At 44.5% G+C, this 17,017-nt stretch overlaps 3 non-coding genes across 3 annotated transcripts; 2 read left to right on the top strand and 1 right to left on the bottom strand.

The window, feature by feature from the left end:
* Window positions 1-419: 419 nt before the first annotated feature.
* On the top strand, window positions 420-492 carry trnam-cau (transfer RNA methionine (anticodon CAU)). Its single transcript has one exon. It is a non-coding gene; the product is annotated as a tRNA-Met (tRNA).
* A 14,673-nt stretch (window positions 493-15,165) lies between these two features.
* Window positions 15,166-15,238, bottom strand: trnar-ccu (transfer RNA arginine (anticodon CCU)). The gene has a single exon. It is a non-coding gene; the product is annotated as a tRNA-Arg (tRNA).
* A 1,564-nt stretch (window positions 15,239-16,802) lies between these two features.
* trnam-cau (transfer RNA methionine (anticodon CAU)) lies at window positions 16,803-16,875 on the top strand. The gene has a single exon. It is a non-coding gene; the product is annotated as a tRNA-Met (tRNA).
* Window positions 16,876-17,017: the final 142 nt, after the last annotated feature.

The raw sequence follows: 17,017 nt of genomic DNA, 5'->3' as shown, positions 1-17,017 counted from the left end.
GCGTATTACAGCCTGGAAGACGCACAGAGGGAAACCGGTTTCATTTCTGTCTCCTTTCTAATCCACTCCGGGATGGAATGATGAAAGTGGGAGACACTTTTCCCCCGTCACCCACGACACGATCCACACTCAGACTGCTTGGTCATAACTCCCGCTTGCTTTTTACTCCATTTCTGAACGTTGTTTGCCCTATGTACGGTTCAAAGTTTTGTGGTCATCAGTTTAATGCGCTTTATATGACTTCGCGTGGTGTTCTGGTCTCTTGTCCGGTGAGTTATGAAGATGAGATCTTCCCTTTTCTTCAGCCCGGCGTTTTAATCTTTTGGGGGAATATGGTCTGAGTTGCAACAGTCACAAGGAAATAATGTTCATAGAAATAATGTTCATTTCGACATGACCTGGAGCTCATTCCTCTTCCAGCCTCATTAGCGCAGTAGGAAGCGCGTCAGTCTCATACTCTGAAGGTCGTGAGTTCGATCCTCACACGGGGCAGGGATCGATGCTTATTGGGGCTCTTCACAGATGGGGCGTGAGACGTTCACTCACACACACGCGTGTTCTTCTCTTCCACGCCCAATACGACATGTTTAGTCCGCGAAAAACACGGTTTCCACTCGCGCGTTTTAAAAATAATGATTCATGACGGCTCATGTTCGCTCATGCACGCGTGTTCTTGCACGTGGAATGCGTGACCTTTCCAAGGGAGAAAAGCACAGCCCAGTACTCGATCGGAATCTCCGGGCTGTTTTTGTCCTTGTGCGTTTAGCACAGAAGCACGTCTGACAGCAGCAGATCACACAGCTCATTTAAGACTGGCCACATGTGTGCAGCAGTTTTTTTCTCGTGTTTCTGTTTTCTTCATTAATTTGCTGCTAATTATCGGTATAAAGTCAAATCAGTCAGGATCTCGGACTTTAATAAACGAGCACTTGGGTCTAACACTCCTTGCATAACAAGACCGTCAAAGGAAGCAGACCTTAATTTCAGATCGAATATCAGTAGGTGTAGGTGTCTGAACTGTAGAGTTTTTAAAATTTCCCTGCGAGGATGGTCTGCGCTGTTATTGTGATTCCTGTCAGAAGCGCGTGTGGACACATGTAACTTCTCTCCAGTGTGATGACAGTTTCTGAAGCAGGGAGAGAGATCTTATATACATTTCCTTTCCCCACTAATCTGACTACTATTCCAAAGGGGTAGTCAACTACCAACAATTCCCTTCAGTTATGCTCCACATTAATGTTCCATATGAAGTGGATTTAAAACAGATTTAAGGTGATGTTCGTGTAGTCGTGGCCGAGTGGTTAAGGCGCTGGACTAGAAATCCATTGGGGACTAGAAATCAATGAGGGACACATCCCGTAAAGAAAGCATCTTTAGATTTTTTTGTGTTTTCCTGAGTCTTCATTTAATCTGCTTTCCTACTGTTCATCATCTTTAAATCCACTTAATATGGAATATTAAGATGAAATGTTGTAACTATACGGAACAAGTAATAGGTTTATTCCATGCTGAAAAAGAGGAAGAAAGAGAACACAACGTTTCGGCTGTGGAGCCTTCTTCAGGTGTGAATATATAAGGAATTGTTATATAGGAATTGTTTGCCTTATAGTTTGGAACCTATTAGGAATTGTTTGCAGCGGAAAATAATACGATATTTGCAATATTATCATATTGTGTATAGCCGGCAGTGGCGGCTAAAAATGAGTAAAATACACAGCAGTATTTCACCTTCTTCGTAAACACTTTTTTGCTTATAAAACCCAGCGCATCTGCGACAGATCTGAATGCCGGAGTCTCGCTGTATTTCTAATACCAGTGTGATACTCGAGAAACGTAGTGGGGTCGCGGTGTCTCATAGGACCGGCTGGCAGACTTGTCAGCAGTCCGGATGGCCGAGCGGTCTAAGGCGCTGCGTTCAGGTCGCGGTCTCCCCTGGAGGCGTGGGTTCGAAATCCCCTCCTGATACGCACAGCTCTTCCTTATCAGTATAAAAATATAGAAATATAATAAATATAGCACAGATATCTCTTATCTTTTCTCCTTAGAGCACCAGTGAAGGAAGCACTAAGTACTGCACACCGAAAATGCTTCTACAACATCTCGCGAGCTCAGCCCTGAGCATGAACTGCAGGAGCTGTGAATCAGAACATTTCAATTCATCTGATCAGTAAATGAATATGCAGGACCCGTTAATATAGGGTCTCTCCTGTTCGCACAGTATATAACTGAACGTCCCTCGTAATTTGAAAGAGACCGGATAAGGACACGGAGCTACTAACGCGATTCGGGCAATTAGTCCCGAGACAAGCGAGTCCAGCGGCTGCGGGTTTGAAGGTGAACGTGTCTCGTATTCTAAGGGCTTCTGCTTCCACTGATGAATGATAGAGCTTCGTGGGGAGATCCTTCAGACGATCAGGCGAACACGTCGCTCTTTCGGTCACGTGTAGAGGCTACAGTTGTGTCAGCAGTGCGCTAAATGTAAGTGCATCTGTAGCGCTTCATCGCAGAGATTTTTGTTTTAGCGCACCGTTACAAGGGCCCAGACAACTTATTCTCTGAACCCCCGAATTGCTCCACAACCGGGGGAAACCCTGTTTTCCCTCGAGAGCCACCAGTGCACGGTCCCATCACACTCAAGAACACAACAAATATCTTTAGTGAAGATCCAGAAGTGCCAGAACAAATTGAAAACTTGCACTGTATTTGAATACGAATTTCCTTCAGTTCAGCTCTCTTCAGTCCCCAGGATAGCCGTGCGAGTGGCGAACACAGTTGGCCATGCCCCTCGGACCACACGAAATTAATGTAATTTTATTTATTGCACATCTGCAGTCATTGTTTACATGTCTGCATCGTTTACATTAGAACTGTTTACTTGTACACTGTCTACTGTCTGTATATTGTCTTGATGCACTGTCTGCACTTTGTGTTTTTACACCTGTTTCAACAATCGACCGTAAGAAGAGAAGTCCTGTCACTGGACACGTATCTAAGTAATTAATTCATATAATTAACGTAAATTAACAATTAACGGAGTTAAAACGTTGTTTTTTTTTAAGTTAAAAAGTTTCCCGTCGGGTAATCAAACTCCGATCTCCCCCGTGACAGGCCGGGATACTCACCACTATACTAACGAAGAGCGCGTGTCTGTCGTTGGTCTTGAGCTGTTTCCTGTTTACTTCCTCTCAGGGCTGGTGTTTTCCAGTTCGGCCTGTTAATATGATTCTTCACAGAAATGAGAATGAAAATGTGGAGAGATGTTATACGAATTTCCTTTTTCCGACTAATCTAACTGCTACTCCAAAGGTGAAACCCGTCAATTCTTAAAAGGTTTTTGAAAATCTGCCTGAATACGATTTTGTTTAAAAATCTTTCTGTGTTTATTATAAGAATCTCCAGCCAAAAAATAATGAACTTCTGAAAACAATGAAACTAAAAGGATGAAACCAAGCGCTCTTAGTTACTGAGTGTTCATGAGCGTCAATAAACAACTGAAAGCAAGTGAAATCACCGTGTGCTTTCACTGTTCCCAAGCTCAGTTAAAATAACTTTCCAGCGTTAGAAACCTCATTAATAACAACTGATTCTACACGTGTTAGTAGTGTGTGAGGAGGAGCGGTAAATAAAGTGTATTAACATACACAGTCAAGTTATTCACTCATCACAGAGCTCTTAAAAGGAGACACCCCAGATGGGATTCGAACCCACATCAAAAATTAACATTTAAATTGCTATCAGAGAGGGTTGTACGACTATTGCATCATTTTATCTGAGAGGGAGACTTTCTGTGTCACAGTTCTCGTTATTCGTGATCCTGCGCTTGAACTCGACCGGTTGCTGATAATGTCGGCTGACAGAGAGGCGCCTCAGTAGCGGCCTGGAGAGGAACAAGGCGCCACTCAGAACGCGCGTCATTTCTCATCACACAGCGCCGGTAGTGCAGCTTGACACTCGAAGGCTCCACGAGAGCCTTCTTTTCTTCTCAGCAGAGAATAAACCTTTACTTGCTCCTTAATTAACGAGAGTCTACCAGGACTGGGGATGAAAACCACGTGGTTTTTATGTCTCTTGGATCTTAAGTCCAATGCTTTTACCGCTCAGACTTTCTGCTCAATTACAGCACTAGAAATGTTCTGATTCAGGGCTTCTGCGGTTTCTGCTAATTACACGCAAGTGGGAGACTCCCTCTCTGAAGAGTCCCGTCTCCCTGCAAGAGAGAAGGCCAGTCAATCAGATGTACTCTAAAAAGCCAACATGAGAAAATCGCAGTGTGTCAGGAGTGGTTTCTTAAAAGCAGAAAATATGAGGAGAGCTAGACGTATGTTTTTGTAATCACGGAATAAATCAGGACTTGTCCGCGATTGGAGGCCGGGACCTCTCGCAACCAAACAGGAAGTCTAGACCAACGAGCCAGAGAGATCGTGCGTGCTCTGATTTCAAGTGTGTTTTTCACGAGTGTGCGATCGCACAGAAGACTCGAGAGGGATTTAATGTGCATGGGACGGAGGTGATCACTAGCACAGGAAGGGGGATTAGCTCAAATGGTAGAGCGCTCGCTTAGCGTGCGAGAAGTAGCGGGATCGATGCCTGCATCCTCCAGCCTTTTCGCTCTATGTACTAGAGAGGACAGACTCCTGTCTCACTTGCAACGTTGTGAAGACTTTGCGTCGAGCGCTGTAAGGACGCGATGACCTCTCACTGCCACGTTTTCAATTTAAAGAACTATCCCTTCCACGGGAAACCTGTTAAAACAGGAGAAAGTCTGCGATGTATTTTGTAGATGTAGCGCAGCGCTGATTCACTGAGCAAAGACCACCGATAGGTGGCGTTAATGGAGCGTTAGATGTTGTTGAAACGATTGTCTTCATTTAATCTGTTCTCCAACTGTTTATCATCTTTAAATCCACTTAATATGGAATATTAAAATGGTAGAATTTTAATCACAAGGTAGAATCACTTAAATGAACGAAACTGTTCATTTATACCATGAGATATTTTGAAACATTAAATGCATTTTACAACTACTTTCTTACTTTCATTTCTCCTACACGCACTATTGTTACGAACAGAAACTAAGAAAGAAGAAGAAACACCAGATAGTGAGCTCTGGCTCATTCATTCCAGTGTTGACTTGTCTTTGGCGACACCTGGTGGCCACAGCGGTCAGTCCGCCACGTCGCCCGTGAACAGGCAGCGCGCGTATTACAGCCTGGAAGACGCTCAGAGGGAAACCGGTTTCATTTCTGTCTCCTTTCTAATCCGCTCCGGGATGGAATGATGAAAGTGGGAGACACTTTTTCCCCGTCACCCACGACACGATCCACACTCAGACCGCTTACTTATAATTCCCGCTTGCTTTTTACTCCATTTCTGTTTGCCTGATGTACGGTTCAAAGTTTTGACACCGCGTGGTGTTCTGGTCTCTTCTGGTCTCTTGCCCGGTGAGTTATGAAGATGAGAGCTTCAGTCACACGGAAATAATGTTCATATATATAATGTTCTTTCTGACAAGTGAATCGTCACCCCTTTTCGCCGTCATTCTGAAGAGAACAATTTGAAATCTCACCAAGCGCAATGTGGCTCGTTGGTCTCGGGGTATGATTCTTGCTTAGGGTGCGTGAAGGCCCGTGTTCAAATCCCTGACGAGCCCAGTTTTATTATGTGATAGGAAGACATATCAAACTCACTTCTTACCTTTTGTCCGCGATAAACACGGTTCGATCCCTCGCTATGATGCTCGGTGTCCACTCACACCTTTTTAAAATAATGATACATGAGAGCAGCAGATAAACTCCGAGTGGTGAAGGTGTCTCCACCACCGGATCTTGTAAACCAGCAGTCAGCCCGTCAGCTGCAGCACCTGGCTATAACCTCATTACACTCGCTCTGCTGTGCTCCCGAGGAGGGCTGGATATGTCTTCCTACAATAATAGAAAAAAAGATGGTCTCTTCGCGCACAGAGGCCGGAGACAGACCGGAGACAGGTTGGAAATGATGTGGGAACGAGCCCGTGTCAGTTCGAGAGAAAGTGAAGCTTGGCGTGTAGTCGTGGCTGAGTGGTGAAGGCGATGGACCTGAAGTCCATTAGCATCTCCCCGCCCAGGTTTGAATCCTGCCGACTACAGGTGTGTTTTTCCTTTTGGTGAATCCAAATAACGTCAATTAACATTTGCATTTCTATCAGACTGGGCTGCACGTCTGTCGTTTCATTTTATCTGACAGGGAGTCTTTATTATGTGATAATACGTAGACATATCAAACTCAATTCTTATCTTCTGTGTATCTGAAACGAGTAGACAAGAGGAGTAGGGAAGTTTGTTGACATATGTACATGTACATTGGAATTCTTATTCTCACTGATCTCTCTGGACAGCAACAGACACCACCACACAATGGAGACAGTACATTACAAACAATAAATAACAACAGGAGCCATCAATATGTTGTGGGACAATAAGTACAGTATGTAGTAGTGACAAAAAAACATAGTAGACCATGAGGAAGAGCAGAGTGTGGACATGCAATGAGGCTGAGACCCTGCAGTTAGCTGTTGAGGATGCACACTGCAGTGGGATAGAAACTGTTCCGGAGTCCAGTGGATCTTGTTTTAACAGCACGGTACCGCTTGCCAGAGCGCAGGGGGGAGAATTTGTTCCGGAATGGCTGGGATCCTAAATGACGGATTGGGATTTATTGTGACAGCGGATGGTGTGGATCTCACCGACTGATGGGAAACAGACCAGTGCAGTGAGACTCGCGCCGATCGTTTAGACTAGGCCAACGAGCCCACCCGTTCCCTCTCTCCTGCCAAATCTGTCGCAGATGCGTTTGGTTTTTATGAGCCATCTGATGGGTGAAGTCTAAAAAAGGCAATTCAAGTTTAATTGATCTAAACCCGCGGGAACTTCTGATTGCTGGAGAGACTCTACAGCTCTTGAAAGGAAACAGTGAGGCTGTTTCGCTACCTTTTGTGTTTGCTTAGTGAATCCGCTGGTGATTATCGGTATAGAGAGATAGAAATCCCAAAACTGAGCACGACGAGAGCGGGACGGGGTGGAAACGATGCGGGAACGAGCACGTGTCAGTTCGGGAGAAGATGTGTTTGCGCGTGTAGTCGTGGCCGAGTGGTTAAGGTGCAGGACTCGAAATCCATTTGAGTTTTAAAAACAGAGAGGCGCCTCAGTAACGTCCTGGAGAGGAACAAGACGCCACTCAGAACGCGCGTCATTTCTCATCACACAGCGCCGGCAGCGCTGATTCACTGAGCAAAAACCATCACTAGGTGGCGCTCGTGGAGCGGTAGATGTTGTTGAAACGATTATCTTCATTTAATCTGTTTTCCAACTGTTTATCATCTTTAAATCCACTTAATATGGAATATTAAGATGAAATGTTGTAACTATAAGGAACTGTTTGCAGCTGAAAATAATACGATATTTGAAATATTATCATATTGTCTATAGCCGGCAGTGGCGGCTAAAAATGAGGAAAATACACAGCAGTATTTCACCTTCTTCATAAATTTTTTTTTGCTTATATAACCCAGCGCATCTGCGACAGATTTGAATGCCGGAGTCTCGCTGTATTTCTAATACCAGTGTGATACTCGAGGAACGTAGTGGGGTCGAGGTGCCTCATTGGACCGGGTGGGTAAGGGGGCAGAAGTCAGGATGGCTGAGCGGTCTAAAGCGCTGTGTTCAGGTCGCAGTCTCCCCTAGAGGCGTGGGTTGGAATCCCACTCCTAACACGCACCGCTTTTCTTTATCGGTATAAAATATAGAAATATAATAAATATATCACGGAGACATTCTCATCTTTTCTCCTTAGAGCGCCAGTGAAGGAAGCACTAAGTACTGCACACCGAAATTGTTTCTACAGCATCTCGCGAGCTCAGCCTCACCATCTACCTCATTATGATTTCTTCTTTATTTATTGCACATCTCCAGTCATTGTTTACATGTCTGCATCGTTTACATTCGAACTGTTTACTTTTTTACTTGTACACTGTCTACTGTCTGTTTATATATTGTCTTGATGCACTGTCTGCACTTTGTGTTTTTACACCTGTTTCAACAATCGAGAGACTTTCTGTAAGTAAGAATTCCGTTGGACCAGTACTGTACCTGTACCGGTTACATATGGCGATAAAGCGCCAACAGGCAGTAGGAGTTGATGTAAAGAGCATTGAACTGACGAGCATAAGAGCTCGACTCGTGCAGCAGGCAGAAGAAGGTCCCGCCGTCCTCCTCACATTTGACGTGACCGCCCTGCAGACGACAGGCAGTGACGGTGCCGGTAAGAGTTGGAGAAGCGGCACACGGTGACGCCGAGGAGGAGAGCGCAGCGGAAACGTCTCCTGACAGGAAACAGAGCTCCCGCTCCACAGCCGACAAGTGCTCCTCTTTAGTATAGGGGTGAGTATGCTAAGGAGGAGGAGGGCGCAGCGCGGGGGGTGAGCTCAGCTGGTAGAGCGTCCTCCTGCCTCCTCCAGGAGTGAGTTTATTCTTCGGATGAACAAACAACGAATAAAAATCCGAATAAAATATTTGGATGAACTTTTAAACACACGTTGTTTTTTTAAAACTGAAGTGAGGTGGTTAAGAAGTGACCCGTCTCCCCGTCGGGGAATCAAACCCCGATGTCTCGCGTGACAGACGAAGACACTTACCACTATACTAACGAAGAGCACATGTCTGTTGCTGGTCGTGAGCTCTGTTTCCTGTTTTCTTCTTCTCAGGGTTGATGTTTCCAGTTCAGCCTGCTAATATGATTCTTCACAGAAATGTGAATGAAAATGTGGAGGGATGTTATACATATTTCCTTTTTCCGACTAATCTAACTGCTACTCCAAAGGTGAAACCAGTCAACTCTTAAAAGGTTTTTAAAAATCTGCCTGAATGTGCTTTTGTTTAAAAATCTTTCTGTATTTATTATAACAATCGCTGACAAAAATATTACAATGAACTTTTGAAAACAATTAAACTAAAAGGATGAAACCAAGCGCTCTTAGTTACTTATTGAGTGTTCATGAGCGTCAATAAACAACTGAAAGCAGGTGAATTCACAGTGTGCTTTCACTTGTCCCAAGCTCAGTTAAATTAACTTTCCAGCGTTAGAAACCTCATTTCTGAACGTTGTTTGCCTGCTGTACGTTTCAAAGTTTTGTGGTCATCAGTTTAATGCGCTTTATATGACTTCGCGTGGTGTTCTGGTCTCTTGTCCGGTGAGTTATGAAGATGAGATCTCTTTTCTTCAGCCCGGCGTTTTAATCTTTTGGGGGAATATGGTCTGAGTTACAACTAATCACCCAGCCTCGTTAGCGCAGTAGGTAGCGGGTCAGTCTCTTTTACTCTTCTGACACAGGCGGCTCCTGTTCGCTCATACACTCGTGTTCTTGCCTACCTCGTGGAATGCGTGACCTTTCCAAGGGTGAAAAGCACGGCCGCATTGCTCGATCTCCGGGCTGTTTTTGTCCTTGTGCGTTTAACACAGAAGCACGTCTGAGAGCAACAGATCACACAAGGTGTTAAAGGAGGCAGGTTAGCTCAGTTGGTTAGAGCGTGGTGCTAATAACGCTCAGGTCGTGGGTTTGATCCCCTTACGGGCCACTGTTTCACCTTTTATAAAACAGACACCTCTCTTTCTCAATTCACAGATGCAGAATTATACATCCTGCGTTGTTAATGAGAAGTTAAAAAATCAAAAAAATCTAAGACAGGCTTGTCACAAAGACGTGTAAATCTTCTTTAGAGACTGTGAGAAAGTCCTGAGCAGGTGTGCTAGGCTGTGAAAGAGCATGTTTAATGTAGACAGAACCCGGTCATCACTTCAACTTGAACTTGAACTTTATTGCCATATGTAACCGGTACTGGTACAATGGAATTCTTACTTACAGAAAGTCTCTCGATTGTAAAACAAGTGTAAAAAACAAAACAAAGTGCAAACAGTGCATCAAGACAATATACAAACAAACAGTAGACAATGTACAAGTAAACATGTCGACAGTTTGAATGTAAACAATACAGACGTGTAAACAATGACTGGAGATGTGCAATAAATAAGAAATCATAATGAGGTAGATGGTGATGGTGTAGGTGTGGTCCGAGGGGGATGGCTAAATGTGTTCGCCAATCTCACTGCTTGTGGATAGAAGCTATTGAAGAATCTAGTGGTAAGTGTCCGTTATCTCTTATATCTCTTGCCTGAGGGCAGTGGGGTGAAGAGCTCATGCCCGGGGTGCTGACTGTCCTCTGTGATGGCCAGAATTCTACCACGGCAGCGGTCCTCATAGAGCTGTTTAATCTCGGTGAGACCGCAGCCGATGATCTTCTGGGCCATATTGACCATTCTCTGCAGTGCCTTTCTTTCTCGCGAAGAGGTGTTGCCATACCACACGGTGATCCCGTTGGTGAGGATGCTCTCGATGGTGCAGCGGTAGAAGTTCACCAACACATGTATTGGCATCCCCCATCGCTTGAGGCACCTCAAGAAATAAAGGCGCTGCTGAGCCTTCTTCATGATAGAGTCAGTGTTCACAGTCCAGGTTAGATCTTTAGAGATGTGAATTCCCAAAAACCTAAAGCTGGTGACTGTTTCCACTTCCGTTCCATCAATACTGAGTGGGCTGTGAGTGTGTGGCCTGTGTCTCCGAAAGTCCACTATTAGCTCTTTCGTTTTCTTTACGTTCAAGTCCAGGTTCTTGCTATGACACCACCTAAGCAGCTGTACGACTTCATCCCTGTAAGTGGACTCGTCATCATCACCGATCAGTCCTATTATAGTGCTGTCATCTGCAAACTTAATGATGCGGTTGTTGCTGTGTCTTGCTGTGCAGTCGTGAGTGAACAGGGAGTACAACCTTGGACTCAGACAGCAGCCTTGTGGGGTTCCAGTGCTCGGGGTGAGTGGTGTTGATGTTTTATTGCCTATCCGCACCACCTGTGGTCTCTCGATAAGAAAGTCCAGCAGCCAGTTGCAGACAGAGTTTCACAGACCTAGTCCCCTGAGCTTTGTCACCAGTTGACTGGGTATGATGGAATTGAATGCTGAACTGTAGTCCACAAACAGCATTCTCACATACGAGTTCTTAGTGTCCAGGTGTTCCAAGGCTGTATGCAGAGCCAGGGAGACAGCATCATCAACTGATCTGTTGTTCTGGTAGGCGAACTGCAAGGGATGGAGGAGTTGATGTGTGACAACACCAGCTTCTCCAGGCATTTCATCACCACAGATGTTAATGCTACTGGTCGGTAATCATTCAGGCATGTCACTTTTGCCTTTTTGGGGAGTGGAACAATAGTGTTTTTTTAAAGCAGGTGGGGACCATGGACTGTGACAGGGAGGAGTTAAAGATGTCCGTAAACACTGTGGTCAGCTGGGCTGCACATGTCCTCAGGACGCGAGGTGGTATCCCATCAGGCCCTGCAGCCTTACGGATTTTCACTCTGCTCAGAGTCTTCTGCACGTCCTGCTCTGAGAGTTTCAGAACAAACTCGCCCTGCACACTTGGGGTCTTCTCAGCATTGCCCGTGTTCAGAGCATCAAAGCGGGCATAGAAATGGTTCAGCTCGTCAGGCAGGGATGTGTTGTTTGTGTCAATCTCCTGGCTGCAGCCCTTGTAGCCTGTGATTGACTGTAATCCCTGCCACAGCCTCCGGGTGTCAGCGCACTGCGTTTCAAGCCGCACTCTGTAGCTCCGTTTGGCGCGTTTTATGGCTTCCTCTAATTCATACCGTGATTTCCTGTACAGCTCTTTGTCCCCCGATTTGAATGCGGTGGATCTATCTTTTATTTTATTGCGAATTGCATTGTTGAACCACGGGTTCTGATTGGGAAATGACCTAATTTTCATTTCTGGTACACAAATGTCGGTGCAGTATTTAATATAGCTGGTGACCGCGTCCGTATACTCATTAAAAATCTGTGTCGGGAGCTCTGAATGCGTCTCAGTCTGTACTATCAAAGCAGTCTATTAACCTGCTTTCCGCCTCCTCAGACCAACAACGCACTGACTTGTTCGCAATGGGGGAGGTCTTCAGCTTCTGTTTGTACTCAGGAAGCAACAGGAGAGCGATGTGGTCCGACTTACCGAAACTCGGTTAAGGAAGCGCTTTGTATGCTCCTTTTATTGTTGTGTAGCAGTGGTCCAAAATATTGCCTCCTCTTGTCGGTACAGTGACATGCTGGATGTAATCACTGAGCGCGGTGTAGTAGTGCCGAGTGATCACTGTGTTGAACTTAAAGTCTAAAGTGCTCGTGGAGCGTTAGATGTTGGTGAAACGATTATCTTCATTTAACCTGTTTTTCTACTGTTTATCATCTTTAAATCCACTTAATATGGAATATTAAGATGAAAGTTTGTAACTATAAGGAATTGTTTGCAGCTGAAAATAATACGATATTTGCAATATTATCATACTGTGTATAGCCGGCAGTGGCGGCTAAAAATGAGGAAAATACACAGCAGTATTTCACCTTCTTCTTAAACATTTTTTTGCTTATAAAACCCAGCGCATCTAAGACAGATTTGAATGCCGGAGTCTCGCTGTATTTCTAATCGCAGTGTGATACTCGAGGACCGTAGTGGGGTCCTGGTGGCTGATGGGATCGGCTGGCAGAGGAGTTACCAGTTAGGATGGCCGAGCGCTCTAAGGTGTTGCATTCAGGTCGTAGTCTTCCCTGGAGGCGTGGGTTTGAATCCCACTCCTGACACACAGCTTTTCTTTATCGATTATAGAAATAGCTAATTAATCGGGCAAAGAGCAGGTTCGAGTGGAAATGATGCGGGAACGAGTTCTGGAGAAGGTAAGGCTGTGTGTGTAGTCGTGGCTGAGTGGTTAAGGCGATGGAGTAGAAATCTATGGTGGTCTCACTGTGCAGTTCAAAACCTGCTAACTACGTGATGCTTGATGGTAAATTCAAATAATGTCTCTGTTAACATTTAAATTCCTATCTGACTGGGTTGCATGTCTGTCGTATCATTTTATCTGACAGGGAATCTCTCTGTGTCACAGTTCTCGTCATTCGTGATCCTGCGCTTGAACTCGACCGGTTGCTGATAACGTCGGCTGACAGGTCTACTTCAGGGGAGATCTGTGGGTACAGAGAGGTGCCTCAGTATTTTCTTTGAGAGGAATAAGGCGTCACTCAGAACGTGCGTCATTTCTCATCTCACAGCGCCGGTAGCGCAGCGCTGATTCACTGACCAAAGACCATCGCTAGGTGGCGCTCGTGGAGTGTTAGATAGTGATACTGACTCGTGAACAGCACCCCCTATCCCCATGTACTGTCTGTCTAATAGTGCCGACAAAATCATATAAAAATAAAGAAAAATTTCACAACCCAAAGCAATGCTGTGAAAGGTGAGGGGGCCTCCTAGTGTGTAAAACACTTGGTTAGAGCATTGTGGGTGTTGTGCTTAAAAACCTATTGAGTCATGAATAAGACCCCCCTATTCCAGTAAATTACCTGTAGTGCTACCTTAAAAAACTTAAAAAAGAATAAAGTTTCACAAACCAAAGCAAGGATGTGAAAGGTCAGGGGGCCTGCCTAGTGTGTAAAACTCTTGGTTAGAGCATTGTGGGTGCTGTAGTTTAAATGCTATTGCCTCGTGAACAGCACCCCCCTATCCCAGTGCACAGTGCTACATTCCTTAAAACCACCACCAGAGATTCACAACGCAAAGCTGTGTCAGTCTTCTGTGTAAAAAAATCGGTTTGAACATCATGGGTGCTGTTTTTAAAAAGCTGTTGAGTAAAGAATGGGAATTTTCCTGCTGTCAGCAGTATTGTGAATATAGTTGACCCCTACTTGAATGAAAACAGGACATAGAGAAAGGGTTTCAGAAATCAAACAAAGCTTTATTCCCGTGTTTACAGTCTGGGTAACTGGAGACTGTGCTGTTCTGTTTCCTATGGTCAGATACGGGTTTTTCGCAGTAAACTCCAGTGAGCAGTATTTCTCGCATTGTGAACGTCTGTATGTACACAGCTGTCCCCCAGTGTTCCAGATGGTGCGTAATTGCGCATCAATCAAAACGCTGAGTGTCAGAAAAAAATAATGAGCTCACTGATGCATTTATCTAGAGGTTGTGATACTTTTCACAAGTCGTGAAAGTTGTGTTTAGTGTACCATTTCATCTGGTAGGGGATCCCTCTGTGTCACTCCTGACACACAGCTTTCCTCATGTTGCCGTGTCAGAGCACATCTGATCGACTGGTCTTCTCTCTTGTGGGGTGACGGGACTGTTCCTCAGAGAGACGCTCCCACCTGCGTCTGTTCTTCATCAAGAGCAGAAACAACAGAAACAGACTACAAACTGCAATTAACTACTTTCTGTTTTCCCAAACCGACTACTGTAACCCTCCACTCGCTGGGGTATCTAAATCCACAGTGAACAAACTCCAGTATGTCCAAAACTCAGCAGCCAGAATCCTGACCAGGTCTAATGCAAGTGATCACATTACTCCCGTCCTGGAGTCCTTGCACTGGTTTCCTGTCCAATTCCGTGTGGACTTTAAGATCCTTATGCTCACCTGTAAGACTCTGCATGGCTTGGCACAAATTGCAGTTTGTAGTCCGTAAACGGTACCAAAGCATTCGGTCCAAGTCTAACAGACTATGGAACAGCTTCTACCTCCAGACAATAAGACTGCTAAATAGCCAACCTGTAGCTCCTTAGCAAATCACCTGTAATTGCTACATGGACACACAATTCTCACTATATTCAGCATAACTGCACTACATGTATATACTGTATACACCATGGACACATAACAGCTCTACTCACATTGAGTTTTATTCAATTTCAAAATGTAACCTCAATTTTGTGATTTTTGTGTTTTTGTGAATTTTTGTGATTCTTGTAATTTTTGTGAGCTTGCAGAAAAAGACATTTCATTGCCAGTAACTACTGCTGCACGCCGTATTGTTGTGCATTTGATAAATAAACTTTGATTGGATTTGATTTGACCTCAAAGTGGATTAAAAACTCAAGTTCATAACAAGAGTCTACCAGGAGTGGGGATTGAACCCATGTAGACATTTATTGTTGTGGTCATTCTATAAAGTGCTTTGAGAAGCCACTTTTAAAGGCACTATATAAAATAAAAATGATTAACATACACAGTCAAGTTGTTCACTCATCACAGAGCTCTTAAAAGGAGACACCCCAGATGGGACTTGAACCCACAATCCCTGGCTTAGGAGGCCAGTGCCTTATCCATTAGGCCACTGGGGCTCATGCTTCTCAATGGATTCATTCAGGTCAAATGACAATTAATGTGTTTCTGCTTCATCAATAATTCTTGTGATATTACAGATTTTATTCAGTAATAAATTTTCTGTGACCTGAGATGGACTGGTGTCCAGTTCCGGTGTTGCAGGTGTCACCTTGTTGTTGCTTCATCGCCCATTCCTGTGGAATTACAGATTTTAATTAGATGTTTTGTGAGATGTAACTGTGTGTGATTTTTGAAATGCAATTAATGATCGACAGTGACTGATGATCCGTTCCCGACACCCGAAGAAGGCTCCGCAGCCGAAACGTTGTGTCTTCTCTTCTCTTTTCAGCAGGAATAAATGTTTACTTGTTCCCGTGATGCGTGATTATTGTTCCTGAAAACATCATTAACTGTGAGAGTTTTGATCACTGCGTGTGAAAGAAAAGAAGAGCTCTTTCAGGTCCAATTCTGGATCGGAACCCCAGGCGAACTGAACCGACTGCTTCGGATTGGGACAGAGCCGGAAGCTGCGGGTCGTTAGAACCGAGGGCGGGACTTCTATGATGAACAGAAGAAAACCAAACCCACCGATCTTTCCACCAATTCAAGAGTGAGGGACGTTCACTTATATACAAACAGCAGATCAACAACGTCAGAATCCTATATTAGTGTGTCCTGCATATTAAGTTACTAATTAAAAAAATAATGTCCAATAATAAAGAATAAAATGAGTTTATTTTTGAGTCAGATCTAGACTCAAGCAGGCGTCATGTTCTGGATTGCTGTTTCAGCTCTAACCGGAGACTGGACTTTGTCTCATTTTCAATCACACATGAAATACTTTCACACACGAAGGGAAAAAAGCCTGTGTGAGAAGTGTGGATCGACCCCGTGCCTCTAGTGAAGACCATCATTGGGATTAAAGACAAGCTTGTGCCCCGGTGCTCTTTTTAGAGGTGCTCCTTCCCGCACAGATTGCCGATTGTTTAACATTTCACCATGAACGGGGCTCAAACTCTTGTAATTACTCACCTGTAAGAAGAGAAGTCATGTCATTGGACACGTCTAAGTAATCAATTCATAGAATTAACGTAGATTAACAAACTAACAGAGTTGTTTCTTCTTCGGATGAATAAACAACGAATAAAAATCAGAATAAAATGTTCGGATGAACTTTTAAACACACGTTATTTTTTTAAAACTTAAGTGAGGTGGTTAAAAAGTAACCCATCTCCCCATTGGGGAACCAAACCCCAGTCTCCTGCGTGACACCACTATACTAACAAGGAGCACGTGTCTGTTGTTGGTCATGACCTCTGTTTACAGTTCAGCCTGGTAATATGATTTTTCACAGAAATGAGAATGAAAATGTGGAGAGATGTTATACGAATTTCCTTTTTCCGACTAATCTAACTGCTACTCCAAAGGTGAAACCTGTCAACTCTGGTCTCTTGAACACCACACCAGCGTGGTGTTCTGGTCTCTTGTCCGGTGAGTTATGAAAATGAGATCTTCCCTTTTCTTCAGCCCGGCCTTTTAATCTTTTGGGGGAATATGGTCTGAGTTACAGCTAACCATCTAGCCTTGTTAGCGCAGTAGGTAGCGCATCAGTCTCATACTCTGAAGGTTGTGAGTTTGATCCCCACATGGGGCAGGGATGTAGTCCCTTTTACTCTTCTGACACAGGCGGCTCCTACACGAATGTTCTTGCCTACCTCGTGGAATGCGTGACCTTTCCAAGGGGGAAAAGCACAGCCCAGTGCTCGATCGGAGTCTCCGGGCTGTTTTTGTCCTTG

Source organism: Atractosteus spatula, chromosome 5, assembly GCF_055471065.1.
Source record: "Atractosteus spatula isolate fAtrSpa1 chromosome 5, fAtrSpa1.hap1, whole genome shotgun sequence".
NCBI classification, from domain to species: Eukaryota; Metazoa; Chordata; class Actinopteri; order Semionotiformes; family Lepisosteidae; genus Atractosteus; species Atractosteus spatula.
Note: the sequence above shows the minus strand (reverse complement) of the source record. Positions and strands in the feature narration are given on the sequence as shown.